Below are 18,338 nucleotides of genomic sequence, written 5' to 3'. Positions count from 1 at the left end.
GGAAGTGCCTTATAATTTGAAATTGGAAAAAGATGTGAACTTGCTTTCAATGATGTTAGTCTCTGCCTAGGTTGAACCTTACAAAACAATTATCGGTGACGTTGTGAGATGTTCGAGCGCCTTCTAGCGACAGGTTAGAAAATGTCAAACACGCACTTTCATTGCATGTGTGTGACAAAGTTTGCGGTAATCGCTTCAAAATTAATGTACCATATACAATGACCTTAATGCAGACAAGCCTTGTGCTTGAAAAAAAAATGATTACGTCATCAGACCGGAACTTATATTGAAAAGACACTTTGAAAAATTACTGAAAAATCAACCGCGAGAGGTGTAATCCAGAGTTTTGCTGGAAATAGCACAGTTATTATAGCCCTCAAGCTTTCTGGCAATGACGTCATCAAGTATCGTATTACAACCAACCAAAGATTTCTAGATTTCTAGAAAATCAACATAAAATCAACTGTTAGAAATTTGATTTTTTTTTTTATGGCAATCGATACAATATTGCAGATCTACTATCAAGATCTACTGAACATATTTTTTTTTCCACTTCCGAAACTCCTAATGAAGCAAACCTTGAAAATGTTAAATGGACAGCAAAGCGTGCGGATGTATATCAGGCTGGCGGGGTTTGCACGTCTTACACCAATTTCAGCATGAATAGCATTAATTCAGCATATAATGAACGACATTCACTGTCATGGATTTATCAAAATAAAAGTAGGCCTACCGGTAGGCTATCACTGATCACGTTCAGAACAACCAGGCCTATGAGTTTCACCCTGTACTTTTCATGCTTCTGAGGGTTTTGAACTTGAAGGCCATTTCCTCTTCGTGACTAGCCTATGCTTTAAGTTTGTCGTGGTCACACAAATACAGGCAATTTATTCCAAAACTTACCTAGCTACAAATTCAAGGTAGGGGCCTAGGCTAGGCCTACATGTATGTAACTTACGACGATCATATGCGGCGCAGCTGCTTCGTCTCCTTTATCAGCTTTCCAGGTAAATTTGGTACCTGTGATAAGTTTTGTAGAATTTCTCTTGTACTACACAACCATCTTTCAAACTTCAAATGAATTTTGGGCACATACCCAGTCTGGAATTTCAAAAAGTTGTACTCTTTAACTTCCCCGTTTTCAATTTTTTTTTCTCCAAAATCATTGAAATATATCAGCCACTCTCATTGTTGCCATTGTTAAAAAGTACGTACATGTACATCATGCTACACACAGTACACACGTTTGTTTACTTTGACCGAGCTGATGGCGTTGCCATACCGTTGCTAAGGTGGGCTGGGCTTATGACCAAATTCGGATCTGTCCATTATCTATCATAATAAGTAGCATCCATATATTTATGTGCTATGTATTTTATTAAGTGAAATTTTTTAAAAATTGGGCTCACCATGGCCATTTTTGCTTCCTCTACCCCTAAATCACTCAAAACTGCTGTAAAGTGGGTGGCATAGCAAACGTGCATTTTATAATAACAGTGCCAAATTTGGTACAGATATAGACCAATATCATATCAACAAATGTGGATATTGGAATGTGGAGATCTGGCCCTTGACGGCCGTGGGAGCCATCATTCTAAAAGTGTTGAGTCATGCTGAGTCAGCACTATTTTGAAATGCATTTTCTCGTGCATATGGATAATGGAAGCTAACATGTTTTTCTACCTTTTTTTCTACACGCTTGGATGCTAAACAGGCATAAACAATGAATTTTCTGTCAATACCTTATTGAAAAAAACATAATTATGCCTGCCAGCTGATGTCAGGCCTGGCTACACCTGCAAGAATTGTACTGCACTGAAATGTAGAATACAGATGACCTACACAAAGTTTAGTTGGGAATTCAAGTTCTGACTCCCCAAAAATGACGTTCTGGACAAGTTTAAGACCTTCCACTATCATAGCAGGAAGGGATCTGGCAAAACCCTTGCCCAGCAAACAAAAATCAACTGATTTTAGTGACAAAAAAAATGCTGAACCAGCATTTTTTTAAATGTAATTCTGTTTCAAGCTTCGGTGAAAAAAAATACATTTATGGGGTTAGTCGGTAAATACAAAAGAGGTTATTGATACCGCCATGTAGGATGGGTTGCCCTATTACTGCAGCACTTATCACGTTTCTCGTTCGGAATAGAGATTCCCCACTAACCTTCCTAAATTGTCCTGTCTTTTGTGTAGTATAACTCTTCCTTTTCAAATTGATATAAAAAAATCCGATGGTGGTGTGTGGTTTATTCCATGTACAATGCCTGTGAAAATAGACATGCTTGGAGTGTGCGAACGGAGGTGGACTCCCTATTATCGCAGTATGCGGGAAGTGTTTTTTTATAATGATCTCATCTTTTTTGTTCATAGTTAATGTTTGACCAAAACATCCCCTGAATAAAGTCTAATATTTTCCCTGTAACGTTCAAGTTGATTAAAGATTGTAAATGTCTGCTGGATGATTTTTTAAGACCCTGCCCTTCCCCCGAAAGAAGAACACAACATCACTGAGGCAAGTCTACTGATTAGTTATTGGGGGCGCCATTCATTTTACACTGTGTGCCGTTTTATTTTTATCACACTCGGGATAAAAGGAACCATCGAATGAACGCTGGGCATGAAGACCACATGGCAATTCAAACACAAATCGGAAATTTAACGTGTTCACGATCGCTAGGGGAGCTCTCGGAATTGAACAGGAAATTTTACTTTTCATCCGGATCGTAAGTAAACTTCAGTACAACCATCTTATTTATTGATGTCTACTTGTACCTTAAGTGGCGTATCTAGTAATTTGGAGGATGCTTTGAGGGTAAAATCTGATGTTTTTGTTGGGCAATGTTCGATTTTTGGGTCAATGACAGAATTGTGTTGCTCGGCATATAAGGATTAGCTTGGACCGTACTATCACCAGACCATGTCCGAATGTTTAAAAGGCGATAAGTTGGGTCCAAGTTACTCGGACTAGGCTAGCCACACTCGCCCACTGCTGAGGAGGTTGTACTTAGGTTTACTTACATGTATGATCCGGATGAACACGTTAAATTTCCAACTCGTGTTAATGTTTGAATGATGAGATGCGGTCTTCATGCCCAGCGTACATTTGATGGTCCCTGTATCCCCAGTGCAATTCCGTTACCGGGCGCGATGCATCGATTATGATAATGAGTAGACTGGATCTCATTTGTAAACACAGGTACATTTCGAACGATAATAGGGAGTCGAGAACTAGGGCACCTTTTATGGGCGGAAACCAGTTAAAGCTAGTTCCCGATTCCCTTTAACCGTTCGAAATGCACTTAAGTTTACAAACGTGATCCAGTCTACTCATTATCATAATTGATGCATCGCGCTCGGTAACGGAATCGCACTTGAAAACACAAGTGAATTTCGAACGATAATAGGGAGTCGGGAACTAGGGTAGATTTTATGGACGGAAACCAGTTCAAGCTAGTTCCCCACTCCCTATTATCGTTCAAAATGCACCTGCTGCAGTCTTCATTATCATAATCGATGCAGCGGGCGCTCGGTAAAGGAATCGCACTCGGGATACGGGGACCATCTAATGAACGCTGGGCATGAAGATGCCATCTGATGTTTTTGTTGGGCAATGTTGGGTTTTTTTGTCAAGGACACAATTGTGTTGCTCAGCATGTAAGGATTAGCTTGGACCCTACTATCGCCAGACCGTGTCCGAATGTTAAAAAGGCGATAAGTTGGGTCCCAGTTACTCGGACTAGTCTGAATGTTAAAAAGGCGATAAGTTGGGTTTCAGTTACTCGGACTAGTCTGAATGTTAAAAAGGCGATAAGTTGGGTTTCAGTTACTCGGACTAGTCTGAATGTTAAAAAGGCGATAAGTTGGGTCCAAGTTACTTGGACTATGGCTAGCCCAGGTTGGACTCCGTTGTGTCAGTCGCAATGCAATGGGTAATACAATGAAGACGTTGTCTAACCTGGGCTAGCATGTGGCCAGAGATACAGCGCAGCAATATCGCGGCCACACTAGTGGGGCTATAGCCTTTACAGTAGTTTTCCTAGTTCCGGATTTTTCCTAGTTCCGGATAGCTTCAAATAAAAACCTACCTCTTTTGGATTAGTCTCCAATATTTTATTTCTGACAAAATTGTATGCTTCTTGATATACGAAGATCTTTTCAATAAAATCTTTAGAACAGGAATTTCGGTCAGATTTCTAACTCGCACTTTGACTTGTTTGGACGGTTTGTAGAAAATCGCCGGAGCTGGAATCGACGAAAAAATGTTCTCCTCGGTACACTACTTGAACCATGTGATTTCGAATATTTTGTTTATACACTACAGTCGTAAAAGCTCTTCCATCGAATGTTTGTTGTATCAAAATAAGTTGTAGAGTCTCTAGTCCGAGTAACTCGGACCCAACTTATCGCCTTTTTAACATTCGGACATGGTGTGGCGAGACTATGTCCGAATGTTAAAAAGGCGATAAGTTGGGTCCAAGTTACTCGGACCATAGAGTCTCTAATTTTTGAAAATTCGCCAACAAATGACTAGTTCCGGAAAGCGCGTGTACTTATTCATCCCTTATCCTTACGACCCAACTACACGCGCATTAATCAATTTTGTGTGACGTATTCTGTGTGCTGTGTCAAAATGTTTTCGGTCCGTGCGTGAGTTCATGGCGCTGCGCTGCAGACAAACGTTTCAAAATCATTTACGTTTTTCTCTTTGTTAAATTTGGTGGAATTCTCTTGAATGAACTATTTTGGGAAAATTAAATAATACTTTATCAGAAAATATGCTTGATTCGGTAAATTCTGGCTGAAAAAAAAAAAAAAATCTCATGTGATTCTTTTTTTTTTTGCGCGAAGCAGTTTTTGATCGATTCGGAACTGATTGAACCGATCCAGAACTGGGAAAAGTGACATCGGTACTTTTGACGTCGTAAAGTCAAAATAAAAAGAGCCTTAACAGTCAGTACGCAGTGCACGCGATAATGAGGTCAAATCCCGAATTTTATTTGAACGGCCTACGTCACGAAACCGCCACGAGACTTACACGTGTAATTGCGAGAGTTCGCCCGATCTTTTTTCACGAACTACACATTCCAAATGAAGCAGCTGGTTTCCAAGATGGTGTGGTGAGTCGACAGCGAACGTTTTTCTGAATCGAACGATATAAAATACGTCGAGATTCTGCATGTTTTTGGCAGAATTTTGTTCACTCGAAGTTCGGCTGTGATTTTGAGAGTGAGTTTTGTTGTGTTTTTATTTGTTGTGCCCTGACTCAGGTAGAAAATAAAGACGAAAATGATCACTACACAACGATAAAGGGAGCAATGAGCTTTCGTTTGATACATATTTTAGCTTGTGGCGACATGTATGTACTTTTCTCCGAGTCACTTTTCCTGCGCGAGATTTCAAATTTTTCGGCCTTTTTTGGCGTGGCCATGTGCAGCGTGTACAGTATGATGTACATGTACATGTATGTTATGTATGATCACGCACACGAGCACATGCATTTTTAGGAACATTGGTTAGTTTGTTTGTTTGGATTTTTTTTGGGGGGGGGTGTTTTTTTTTTAAATTAATATTGAAATAATTTTTTTTTTGTGAGGCCCTAATGCATGGTGCCTGAATATTTGTGTTACTTAATTTTGGAAAATTTACTATGGACTGCTTTACAACATAATGAAGGCTGCTTTTAGGCTGCGTACATGACTAATTGGTACTATGCTGCAAGAGTGCTTTTATAATAATCTGAAGAGTAATTCCAAAAAAAAAATTCTTTCCATAAACTGACGATTGTCATATTTTCTTTCACTCCCAATCAGGAACCTGTCCCTGCCAGTTCGGCGCCCTGAATGGTCCTCAGATGTTGCGACAGTTCATCACCTCCAACACGGGAACCATGATGATTTTTGTATTTCATTGCTAGGCCTAATGCCGGTTCATACTTTTGATCAATGATTTTGATGTCATGAAATATTCACTGCAAAATTTGCCCGAGTTGAAATTATGCTCAACCTTTGCAAAATCGCAGCGCGAAAACTTGCTATGGCATCAATCTTTTGCGTTTGCATTCTCTTTCACACAGAGTACGAACCGGACTTATGTTTTGTGTAGTGCATACAACATTTACAAGTATGTGTTAATCAACGACATTTGTTGTTGCCGTCACTGTTAAAAATGGTTATATAAAGTCATGCCACAGATACTACGCCGAAAATATCAATCAAAGAAAAATTTATTGATGTACATGTTGCAATTATACATTTTAGATGTTTCGTGTACATAATAATTATTGTGGTCAGTGACACCATGCCAAAAATGATCATCTTTACTTCACTATAATTATAAATCATTTAAATTTAACCTCGTACCTCATACTACCAGATTTGGGCAGTTTTTGATTGTACCGTAGCAGAGTTGATGATATTTGACAATGTAAATTTTTGTTGATGTTATTTCTTAGCCAAAGGCAGTCATTGTCAATACATGTGTGCCAGAGCTCTCTTTCATAAAAGTGTCTTTTTTCACCCTTTTTATATCAGACAATATTTTTCTGGCAGGAAAAACAGGTATTAATAATATATGTACTTGTACTGTGATGCAAGATGTCATGAAAAATTAGTTATCAGATTTTTTCATAAAGTGTTCGAAAACACTTATTTATAGCAGCTGATGGTGTAACAGTCATGTTTTCAAGTACGTGTACATGGGAGTTTAGATTAATCAACAAACAGGTATTATATTTAAACATATAGTTTCTTGCATACAATTAGTTCATAGCACAAATTAAATTTTTATATGATTTTTTATAAGTTGTACTTTGGAAGATATCAATAAATGCAGAACATGATTATTCTCTTTAAAACTTAGTCACTTGTTCAATTGGCTGATTTTGAAGTTGCATATAACATTTTTGTATTTAGTAAAGGGATAAAATTTAAAGAAAAAACACAGTCCAACAATATTGAACTGGCAATGCCAGTTCAATATTGAATTTAACAGATAAATAATGTCCGAAGGGTTCTAGACCTAAAGAAAATAACTTAATAAATGCCGCAATTCCATGGCATCGATGTGTTGTGCGTAGTTCGACAGGAATGCACCAACTACACGTTATTACCAAGGCTTTGTCAATGACGTCATATTTGACCAATGAGAGCACTGGAAAACAACGTGCTGTCATGGCGGGATGTTTCGTCGTAGTTTTTTTGGACAAACGTTAGAATTTTGTGTGCCCTGACTCGGGTAGAAAAAGATCAATACGAAATCATCCATCTTTTGATAGAATATGGAATTATCTTTAACTTTAGTGTAAAATTTGGCTGTGGCAATTGTCAAAAGATGGAAAACCTCGTCGTGTTTGGGAGGCCGATTTGTTGAGGTTCGAAGCTTTTTTTGCGTTAAAAATTTCACCCTCTAAATATCACGTAATTTCCAATCTGATTTGATAATATAACTGAATATTTCCCTATCTGAAAGAAAATATACATAATGTTGACAATTGAAAAATAAAATTGATATTCTGGACCACATTCCAAGCGTCGTCAGCAGCTCATTAAATATTCAAAACGAGGTCACACACGGAATGCCATGCATACAGCGCAAATAAACTGAACGTCTTTTCAGTGCGCTGCGGACTGACTGTTAATTTGGAAAATTATTATGTAGTATCTCCATCACTCAAGGTAAACTATTATTATATTAAACCAATGTCACTTGAATTCGTGGAGTAATTGAGCTGAAAGCAGCCTGCTGAATGATGTTTGCTACTTCTGAAATCAGAAGGCTTCTCTCCGTCAGCCTTCTGAGAGCCTTCAAATTCGGGGTTCAGCACTCTATGGCTTTTGGACATGCCCTTTGGGCTTTGATAAACGAAATACCTTTGTTTGAAATTCCACTTTCTGAAATGCAAATCCACCACAAAAGTTGAGCTGGTTGATCCATAACTCTGAAATGTTTTCCCACAATTGACATTTGGATCATGGGACAATTTTTTGGGTGATAAATTTGAGTTTTTACTCACCAGCCTCGCGTTGCCGATCCGACGAACACAGTGGTATAGTTCATGTGTGTTTATGTATGTTGCGCGTGCGCTGATCTTCGCGTGACCTCAGCAGGTCAACTCTACATTCGGCTCGACTATTTGGGATGGAGGGGAGATTGTTTGCTTTGCATCGCGTAACAGTACATCATGATGCGCGGACGTGGTCAGACGGGCCAATCACAGCCTCGACTCCATGGGCGCATGCGCGTTCCTTTCACTAACCCCTGGCCATGATGATGACGTAACTGACGCTGATTGGCTATTCACAGCGTACTGCGCGCGCATTTCGAAGATTGCACGCCGGGCGCGCCCATAATGCGCTCATGTGCTTTGCACGTAAACGTCACGTACAAAAAAAAAATTGTTATTCAAAAGTCGCGATGCCTGTATGATATGGATTATGGCAGCCTCGTTTTTCACTAAAAAAAACCCTGTATCTTCGGTTGTACTGGGACGAAAGGGGTACGTACAAATCTTTGCTAAATAACGCAACGTCCATACGTTATGTTTGAAAGGATTGATTCTTCAAAATCACAACTTTTAACATTTTAAGATGGCGTCAGAACGTAAAACGGATAAACTACAGCCTAATTATAATGTGCCATATTTTGACACAAATTACACAATTCCAGGGATTAAGATTGCGCAAGGCATGATGGGAAACAACATGGCGCAGCAAGATCGTACCCATGGGGATCGAGGTTGGGCCAATCACGAGGCCAAGTGCATGACGTGTTAAATTCTGCAGATAATTTGGAATCGCACTTACGATCCGGACATGAGGAGTGCCCGGAGCGTCAGTGCGATACCAAATTATCCGCAGCATTTATCATGTGGCTTCGTGATTGGCCCGGGCTGACGCCGCCCGCGCATCATGATGTACTGTTTCGCGATGCAAAGCATACAATCTCCCCTCCATCCCAAATGGTCGAGCCGAATGTAGAGTTGACCTGCTGAGGTCACGCGAAGATCAGCGCACGCGCAACGTACGTAAACACACATGAACTATACCGCTGTATTCGTCTGATCGGCAACGCCAGGCTGGTGAGTAAAAACTCAGATTTTCCACCCAAAAAATTGTCCCATGATCCAAATGTCAATTGTGGGAAAACATTTCAGAGTTATGGATCAACTAGACCCGTGAACGTGGCTATATGGCTATACATAGCCATGCTTCAATCTATAGTAAAAACACTCTATTGTGATCCACGGTTACTGTGATCAAGTGACCCGTCTAGCCGAATTTCGGCTACATTTGACAGAATATTTACATACAAAAATGAGTTGTCAAAAAATCCAGCAAAATATTTTTTCGGCAGAATTATGTAGATGAAGGACAATGAAAAAGATTAGAGAAATATGGACACATTTGGTTTGAAAAACCTTCGTTTTTGAAATATCCCTGAAACAAACCCTTACACAATGGAACAACAATATATACTGGGTGATTAGCAGAATTTTACATGGTATTACGGTCATCCTGCCAAAGTGCCATGTAAGACTGTAAGTCGGGTACCCACTGGTGGGACTCCTACAGTTTTGCGCATGCGAAACTCGGGGTACCAGAGTGTCATGCCTGTCTTTAGTTTTTTGATCATTTTGAAAACATTCGTTGTCACAAAGTTGTGCCGTATTTTACTTCGAATTTCTTGACAATAACAGATCCAACACTCGCATAAATTCACAGGAAGCTTAACAAGTAAGTGATTTACCTATGAGCAAAATTATACGTAGTTATATATAGCGGATCAAGATATAATGATTTCGCTTGTATATAGACTATGGGTCAACCAGCTCAACTTTTTTGGTAGATTTGTGTTTCAGAAAGTGGAATTTCAGACAAAGGTTTTTTCGTCTATCAAAGGGCATGTCCAAAAGCCATAGAGTGCTGAACCCCGAAAATGAAGACTCTCAGAAGGCTGACGGCCGGAGAAAAGCCTTCTGATTTCAGAAGTAGGCCTAGATGTTTGCTATCCGGAACTAGGAAAACAACTGTAGTACTCCACTGGAGCTATACTCAAGTCAAGCTACAAAGTACAAGCCTCCTACATGTAGAGTCTAGCCCAACTGCGTCTGGCCGTACAGTACTATCGCAAGCTCTGTAGTACGGCCAGACGCTCAATGCTTCCACACAGACTGAATTTTTTTCCCGCTGATGTAGCGATTTTGCTACAGATTTTGATCGAGATTATCTTTTCATCCAGGACACAAATTTCCAAAGTTAAGGTTCTTAGTCGTAGAGCAACTCATACCTTTTCGAAAAAACGTTCTTTGGACTCAATATTTTCATATATCTGGCCAAACGACGACTTTCAGTCATCATCTTCCACAAATATCGTCCCGAAAATGCTCCCCCATGCGATTTCAAAATGGCGGCCGCGCTGTAATGTATGCATTATGCGGGCGCCCTTGGGCAAGATAATGAATATGCATTATTTAGTTCATGACCTCGTGTTTGTATGGCCAGCCGCGCCGCGCGCCCGACAAACGTCATAAACTATGATGCATATTCATTATCTGGCCCTAGCACGCCCGCATAATGCATACATTACAACGCGGCCGCCATTTTGAAATCGCATGGAGGACATTTTCAGGACGATATTTGTGGAAGATGATGACTAAAAGTCGTCTTTTGGCCAGATGGATGAAAATGTTGGGACCAAAGAACGTTTTTCTAAAAAGGTATGAGTTCCTCTACGACTAGGAACCTTAACTTTGGATATTTCTGTCCTGGACGAGAAGATAACCTCGATCAAAATCTGTAGCAAAATCGCTCGTCAGCGGAAAAAAAATTCAGTCTGTGTGGAAGCATTGAGCGTCTGGCTACAGGTACTATATAGTATAGGCTGTTATGTACTTTTGCATTTTTTTTTTGCTAAAGAAGGAATTTTTGTCATATTTAGATAGAGTTTACCTTTCTAAGCCAGAAATCCATTGGTAACATTTTTTTCCATCTACCATGTGGCGGCCATCTTGGATTTCAAAATGGCCGCCATTTCGAACCTAATGACGAGCGGCAGCCATTTCGAACCTAATGTGTATCATAACTTCAGACCTGATTGTCATATGAAGTCCATTTTGGTGGCAAACCCTATGTTTTTAATACCAAGGAACCCACATAAATCGTTGTTGATGGGATACTCCAAATGGATGGCAGCCATCTTGGATATTTCAAAATGGCCACCATCTAGGGATTCATTCAAATAATAACGTTGCACCTGAATGTGGTACGAAGTCCATTTCGGTGGCAAACGTCATATTTTTGATACCTAGGAACCCAAGTAATTCATTGTTGACGGAGTACTCCCAGTGGATGGCAGCCATTTTGGATATTGTGGTGGCACACCCCATAAATTGGATACCAAGGAACCTACACATTGTTACCCCGATGGAAGGCAGGTTTCTCTGGGAAGAATGTTTCAAACCACTTGGAACAATCCTTGGAGTGTTATTACCTCATTATGATCAACAGCACGATAATAATGACTGCTGGATATGATTGGACTGACTGTAACCTGACTGTACAGATCAGAAGCAACCCATGCAGACTTGGTCTAAACCACTGTCACAGTGTTCAACCATTTTCCCAGGCACCCGATAGCACTGAAATTGGTGTGAATCAGAGTTGTAACGAGCCGCTAATTTTTGTGACTCGAGTCAAGTCAAGTCATTTTAAAGAAGTGAGTTGAGTCCAGTCGAGTCATCAGTTTGAGAAATTTGAGTCGAGTCGGGTTGAGTCAAATATTTACCTCGAGTCAATTCGAGTTACGAATATTTGAAAACCACATGACAAAGACAAGACTGGGAAAGTCGTATCACTAACAGTTAACAAGAAGTGAAACTTCGATCTTATCAAGGCTATCTGGTTTGGCTTCGGGTCTTGATTTTATTTCGCTGACATCAAAACCAAATTGCAATATATACAAAACTGTTTCTGATTATTTTAAAAGTCGGTATGTTTCTGTTTAATTTTTAAAAGGAGGGCATCAATTTGCCGGCGTTTGAATCCAAGAACTTCATAAGAAACCGCCCAAAGCCAATGATGAAACAACAAATTGGAAAATGTGTTTAAAATCCGTCTCCTCGGTGGATAGTATTTTATGTGTTCCATAATGATGATGTGGTATGGGAGTCTGTGACACGTGGACATTACAAGCGGCCGCTGTAACTGTATTCGCAAAGCGGCATCAACATAAATGTTGCACCGTACGTCATTGCAATTATTTTTCGCAAAGTTTTGCTTTTATTTTTGAGACTCGAGCCTAATTATCCTTCGCTTGAGTCAAGTCGATTCATTTGCTCACCGTGATTCGAGTCCAGTCATTTACCCTTAGGGACTTGAGTCGAGTCACCAAAAGTTGTGACTCTGCTTTCATATCTAGCCTAGCCACGACAGGACCAGGGTTGTCTGGGCATGTGATGCAGTTGATGCAGAGAGCCACTTACGAACAAAAAGAAACCCAGGCATTTCGAGAGGTCATGACCTATCTTTATATATTTATAAGATTATCTCGGGTAAATGCCACTTTTTTCATGATGTGAGGGCATCATATCTGACGTCTGATACCTTGGAGAGGTCAACGAACTTTGTATACTTTATTTGTCGATATCTATCATATTTATTCCATAGTCATGTATTGAATTCAGACCCCATGCACAAACAATTTTGAGGTGACCTCTTAACTCAATTTTCTTTTCTTTTTTAATTAATGGCAGATTCAACATGCCCTAATTGGAATGCAATGGAATGTATACAAATGTCAAGCAGTATTCATTATTGTGTTCTTATTACACTCTGTTATATCCAGATGGACTTGAGTAACCACATTTTTAACCTTTTTACACAGCCTACAGGTCACTGTTAGAGTGTGATGCTTGTCCAGTGTACCTCTTATATTCTTAAAGCAGGGAAATGGAGATCAGAAGTCATGATGACAAAATTGTCTTTGGGTCTGAATCATTACACACTATAGAATAATTGTTAAAAAACACTTCTTTTTCACTATTTAGACTTAGGTAATGAAAATTGGCATTTGGAAGATTAAATAAATAGCGGCAATTAGGGTATACAAAGTTCATTGGGAAAAGATGTTGCATCTTGACATCAATTTTTTTCATAATATATCATTTCCAATTTTGTTAAGAAAATACTTAAAAAAACTTTCTTGACTCTCCATAGACTTTGTACACAACCGCTGAAGTGGTATGTGGATTCTACATTCTTCCCCTACATTGACTCTTCACAAAGGTCACCAGAGGTCAGATTTGAAATGCCTCTATTTCTCGAAAATTCTCGTCAAGGCATGAAGACGTGATATGCCAAGTTTAACCACAAAGTGCACAATTCTGTCACTATGCCGCTCTACTATTGCCAATAATTAACAATCCAGTCCACGAATGGTCAACACTTGTCACTGTGCTATAGAGACCCTTTAAAAACTTAACTGCAAAATGGTGCTCATTCTGAAATATCCAAGATGGCTGCCATCCATCGGGGATACCTCATCAATAATGTATTTTTTAGATTCCTTGGTATCAAATTAATGGGGTTGCCACCAAAATGGACTTAATACGAACGTTCAGGTGCAACGTGAGTTATTATTAAAAATGAAATCCAAGATGGCGGTTATTTTTAAGTATCCAAGATGGCTGCCATCAATTGGGACTACCCCGTCACATTTCATTTACTTGGATTCCTTGCTATTGAAAACATACTGGGTTTGCCACGAATGGACTTCATATGACAAGTCCGAAGTTATGATACAAATTATGTCCGAAATGGCGGCCATTTTGAAATATCCAAGATGGCTGCCATCCATTGGGAGTACCTCACCAACAATGATTTACTTGGGTTCCTTGGTATAAAAAACATGGGGTTCGCCACCAAAATGGACTTCATACGACAATCAGGTCCGAAGTTATGATACAAATTATGTCCGAAATGGCGGCCATTTTGAAATATCCAAGATGGCTGCCATCCATTGGGAGTACCCCGTCAACAATGATTTACTTGGATTCCTTGGTATCAAAAACATAGGGTTTGCCACCAAAATGGATTTCATATGACAATCAGGTCCGAAGTTATGATACAAGTAGGTACTAAATGGCGGCCATTTTGAAATATCCAAGATGGCTGCCATCCATTGGGAGTACCTCGTCAACAACACTTTACTTGGGTTCCTTGGTATCAAAAACATGGGGTTTGCCACCAAAATGGACTTCATGTGACAGTCAGGTCCGAAGTTATGATACAAATTAGGTCCGAAATGGACGCCATTTTGAAATCCAAGATGGCCGCCACATGGTAGATGGAAAAAAATGTTACCAATGGATTTCTGGCTGAGAAAGGTAAACTCTATCCAAAAATTCCTTCATTAGCAAAAAAAATGCAAAGGCTAAACTGTTTGCTATATAGTCGTGTTCCCTAACGTGGCGCACTTCGAGGCTTACCCAACTTTCCTCGTGTAGTGTTGCCAAACCCTTTTGTTGATAAACCTCAAATTCATGCAGTGAAATACTGGTACCTTTACCTTTTTAGAGCTTGCTATTTAACCTCTGTGAACAATTTCGGTTTCACAAAATTTAATCCGAAATGCAAAAACGGTCGCGTCCGGAAATTGGGCACAAATTGGCGGAGTGTTCCCTAACGTGGCGCACTTGAATAAATCTCGGAAAACTCCAAATAAACATTTAAGAATTTCTGTAAACTTGATAATTCTGATAACTCATTATTATCTTTACTTACAAACCCAGCAAGATGTTTGTCAGAAAATTATTTACTTATTTTTCGGGGCATTTTCAAAGGGTTCACTTTGCACTTGAAAATAAAATCGGAAAATCACGCCAAAATATTTTTTTCTTTTAACTTTCTAACGGGTAAATAAACTCGCGATTTATGAACGGGAGTGTTTAGAACTTGATGAAATTTCACTTTCAGAGAAATTTCAGTTAAAAGTTTTGCTCTAGCTAGGCGCTACAGGCGAAAAATCAAAGTGCGCCACGTTAGGGGCCGCGCCACGTTAGGGTACATCAACAATACAAAACACCAACTAAGTACAAAAACGTCCATCCCAACCAAGCTTTTTCCCACAGAACCCAGGGGCAAACTGTGCAGCGGTTCTGTGGGAAAAAGCTTGGTTGGGACGGACGTTTTTGTACTTAGTTTGTGTTTTGTATAGCAAACAGTTTAGCGGGGTAATCTGCCTATCAAGGCTCCACTACGTGGGGTGGGGGGGGGGACATACCTTGATCATAACTGATGCAAGTGCAAAGCGCGAAGCCCTTACGTCGTGGGGTTCGGGGCCCGCTTAAGGGCCCCGAAAAAAAATTGGATTTTCTATGCTCTGTGGTGTGATCTGACTCCGAGGCAATTTCTTACCACTTTAACCAATAATTATCTTAGCACAAAAGATAATAATTTAAACATAATTTTCGAGGTTTTCTCAGCTAAAGGCATAAGAACATTTTGTGAACATTGTTTTCGAGGTTGAAGTCATTGAATCAGCTACCAGAATTCTGAGCTATAGGCGTGGGGTTCGGGGCCTGCTTAAGGGCCCCGAAAAATTTTGGATTCTAAATGCTCTGTGGTGCTATCTGACCACTTAAACCAATATTTTCTAGATAGTGGATATTTTGCCGGAGGTAATAACGGCAAACTAACGATTACTAAAGGTTTGCCGGCGGCAATCCATATCAACAGAGGGCGCTGAACTCTTTAAAATAGAGCTGAATTATAACATGTATTAAATTCCCACCAAAAGTTGTGTAGCACGTTCGGTGTAATGGTTAAGCAAAGGCTCTAGAAAGCGGGATGACTCGCGTTCGATTCCGACCGCACCACATTTTGAAGGGTTTTTTTCTCATCCCCAAATAAATAAGAATATTCTTCTTTTATTATTTTAACATGTCTCAAACATTTTTTGCAGAGTATTACATTTTCTTTTTCAGATTTGTGGCTCTGGAGGATTTTTTTTAAAAGGGAAATAAAGTCCGAAATTATAAAATGGTCTGAATCCCATCTTGTGAATACGAGGTAACAACGATAATTTTGGCATGGAGCCAGTCTAAAACTTGTCACCGGAAAATGTTTAAGTACAAAAAAACAGTAACTGCGCATGTTCAGTGCATATCCGGCAAACTAACGTTTACTAAAGGTTTGCCGTCTCCGGCAAAATATACACTGCCTATTTTCTAAGCAAAAGATACATTGTACTTGTAGTACATAATAATAATTAATATTAATAGGGCCCATGGCGTCATGTAGATCAATGATAATTTTTTTAGAAACTCAAAATCTCAGTCATGTCAGTGGGGGGGGGCGACTGGGGGTCGCCCCCCACTCCCCCCCCCCCCCCCCCCCCCCCCCCCCCCCCCCCCCCGGTGGCTACGCCATACTCCTAGAACTATGAGTATGAGGCTCCACGTCCACTAGTCATAGTTCTAGGAGTAGCTACGCCACTGGCCGTACTACAGAGCTTGCGATGGTACTGTACGGCCAGACGCAGTCGGGCTACCTAGCCCTGGTGGACTCCCTTTCCTCCCTACGTTACGGAGGGAGTCCTGAGTACACATGTGCTCACAACCGAACGAAAACATTTCTTACCAATAATTTCAATATTTTTACCTTGTTGGAGAAGCTAATTTTACGTCGTAGTATTCTATGTGTCCTTATCTGTTAGCACGCTGGGTTCAGGAATTCCATATGCGATGCTGACTGACGTCAATCAGGAAAATAAACTCGAAAGCATCGTTAAACTTGTACGTGTTTAGTCTCTTTTCATCAGTTTCTCATCGCCGAGTCTATTCTAGTCGTACATCATACCATGAACGTCTGTGCAGCGTGTAGTCTGATTCCCTAGACCGGACAATTATTCTCGACGCTCATATCACATCTGGACCGAGGGACAGACTATGCCGCATGAATATGCAGTGCGCACGCGCGATTTGCTTAGTAACCACCCTCATACGCACGCGCACTTACTTGAAGGCGCGGTCGCTAATCCAATGACCGAGCGTGTTTTCGCGCCAGTTACCAGAAACACGTTTCGGCTTTTGTCATTGGTTGAGCGTTTTCGTGACATCGGTTGGCTGGAGTGACGTCACGGTTCCAACCAAACTAAACAAATGAGGGCGCTAGCGTGCGTGCGCGCTTTCGGATCGTACGCACGTACATTTTGTACATGTACATTGTACATGATGCATGACGTACGACTCTGGGAATAAACTGATGAAAAGAGACTACAAACACGTACAAGTTTAACGTTGCTTTTGAGTTTATTTTCCTGATTAACGTCAGTCAGCATCGCATATGGAATTCCTGAACCCAGTGGCCAATAGATAAGGATACATAGAGTATGTAGGCGTGAAATAAGCTTCTATAACGAGGTAAAACATAACAAAACTCTGGTAAAAATGTTGGGATGGTTTCATGTAGAAAAGTCTTGTCCTGGACGTTAGTCGTATTGCAATGAAGACTTCGTCCAACCTGGGCTATCGGGCTACCTAGAGTCCTACTGGAGGGCCGTACGGCCATTGATGTCCAAAACTTTAATTGAAAAACTAGGCCTACCTTCACTTCAACCGTGCTGCCAAGCCTGGTCTAGCCCCTTGCCTTGCTTGATACTGCAGCTGCGCGACGTCCTCCCTACACGAACGACCAAGTACATGAGGTACGTATGTTGCAACACGTATTCGCACGTGCCCGTACGGTATAGGTATACGCCCACGGTCGGTCGATCAGTAGTCTTGGTTTCCGGTTCCAAGACGTTACCATCGATGGTGTAATTAACACTTTCGCAAAACAATTTTTCCATCAACAGAGGGCGCACTTTACAGGACCACAGCGCACGTGTGACATGTGGGTGCACTGAACCAATTCAAGCCCCATTGAAAACAGTGTCAAATCAACAAAGTTCAGGGCCAAATAACATGCAAGCCGACATCACTGGGGTTTCTCAAACAAAACTTAAATTATTGTGTTGTACTTCATCTTTTCATTTCTTTTCAATTTTGGGTAGATTAGCCGATTACATTTTTAAATATTCACACCACAACAAAATCACCTCCCGAAAAGTGATAATTTCCAAGCCTGCATGTAGCCGTTTTACAAGTGGCATCCTTCCACTTTCTCATACAAATAGGACCCATTTTCCAACCGTAATTTTATCAAGCCTGCCCTCAGATGCAAGCCCCAAAACCAGGGAGTTGATCCTTGGCTACATTTGCACAATTCCACCGTTTTTTAAGCCAAACGGTCTCCGTTTCCAAAAGAAACTGTCAGCTCGCGTAGAAATTCTCACTTGAA

The 18,338-nt window shown here is 40.4% G+C and overlaps 1 protein-coding gene across 3 annotated transcripts in view; it reads right to left on the bottom strand.

The window, feature by feature from the left end:
• Positions 1-17,816, bottom strand: part of LOC119741755 (protein SSUH2 homolog) — a 40,590-nt gene extending 22,774 nt beyond the window's left edge. Inside the window, exon 1 of one of the 3 annotated variants that reach the window (XM_038217659.1) lies at positions 17,604-17,816. The gene's annotated coding sequence lies outside the window, so the exon portion shown is untranslated. Of the gene's footprint in view, positions 1-8,014; positions 8,061-17,603 lie in introns of those variants that run through there. The other 2 variants (XM_038217640.1, XM_038217648.1) reach the window with 2 other exon arrangements.
• Between the last annotated feature and the right edge of the window lie 522 nt (positions 17,817-18,338).

Source organism: Patiria miniata, unplaced genomic scaffold (genome assembly GCF_015706575.1).
Source record: "Patiria miniata isolate m_02_andy unplaced genomic scaffold, ASM1570657v1 HiC_scaffold_11, whole genome shotgun sequence".
Classification (NCBI taxonomy): Eukaryota; Metazoa; Echinodermata; class Asteroidea; order Valvatida; family Asterinidae; genus Patiria; species Patiria miniata.
This window is presented reverse-complemented; position numbering and strand designations above follow the sequence as displayed.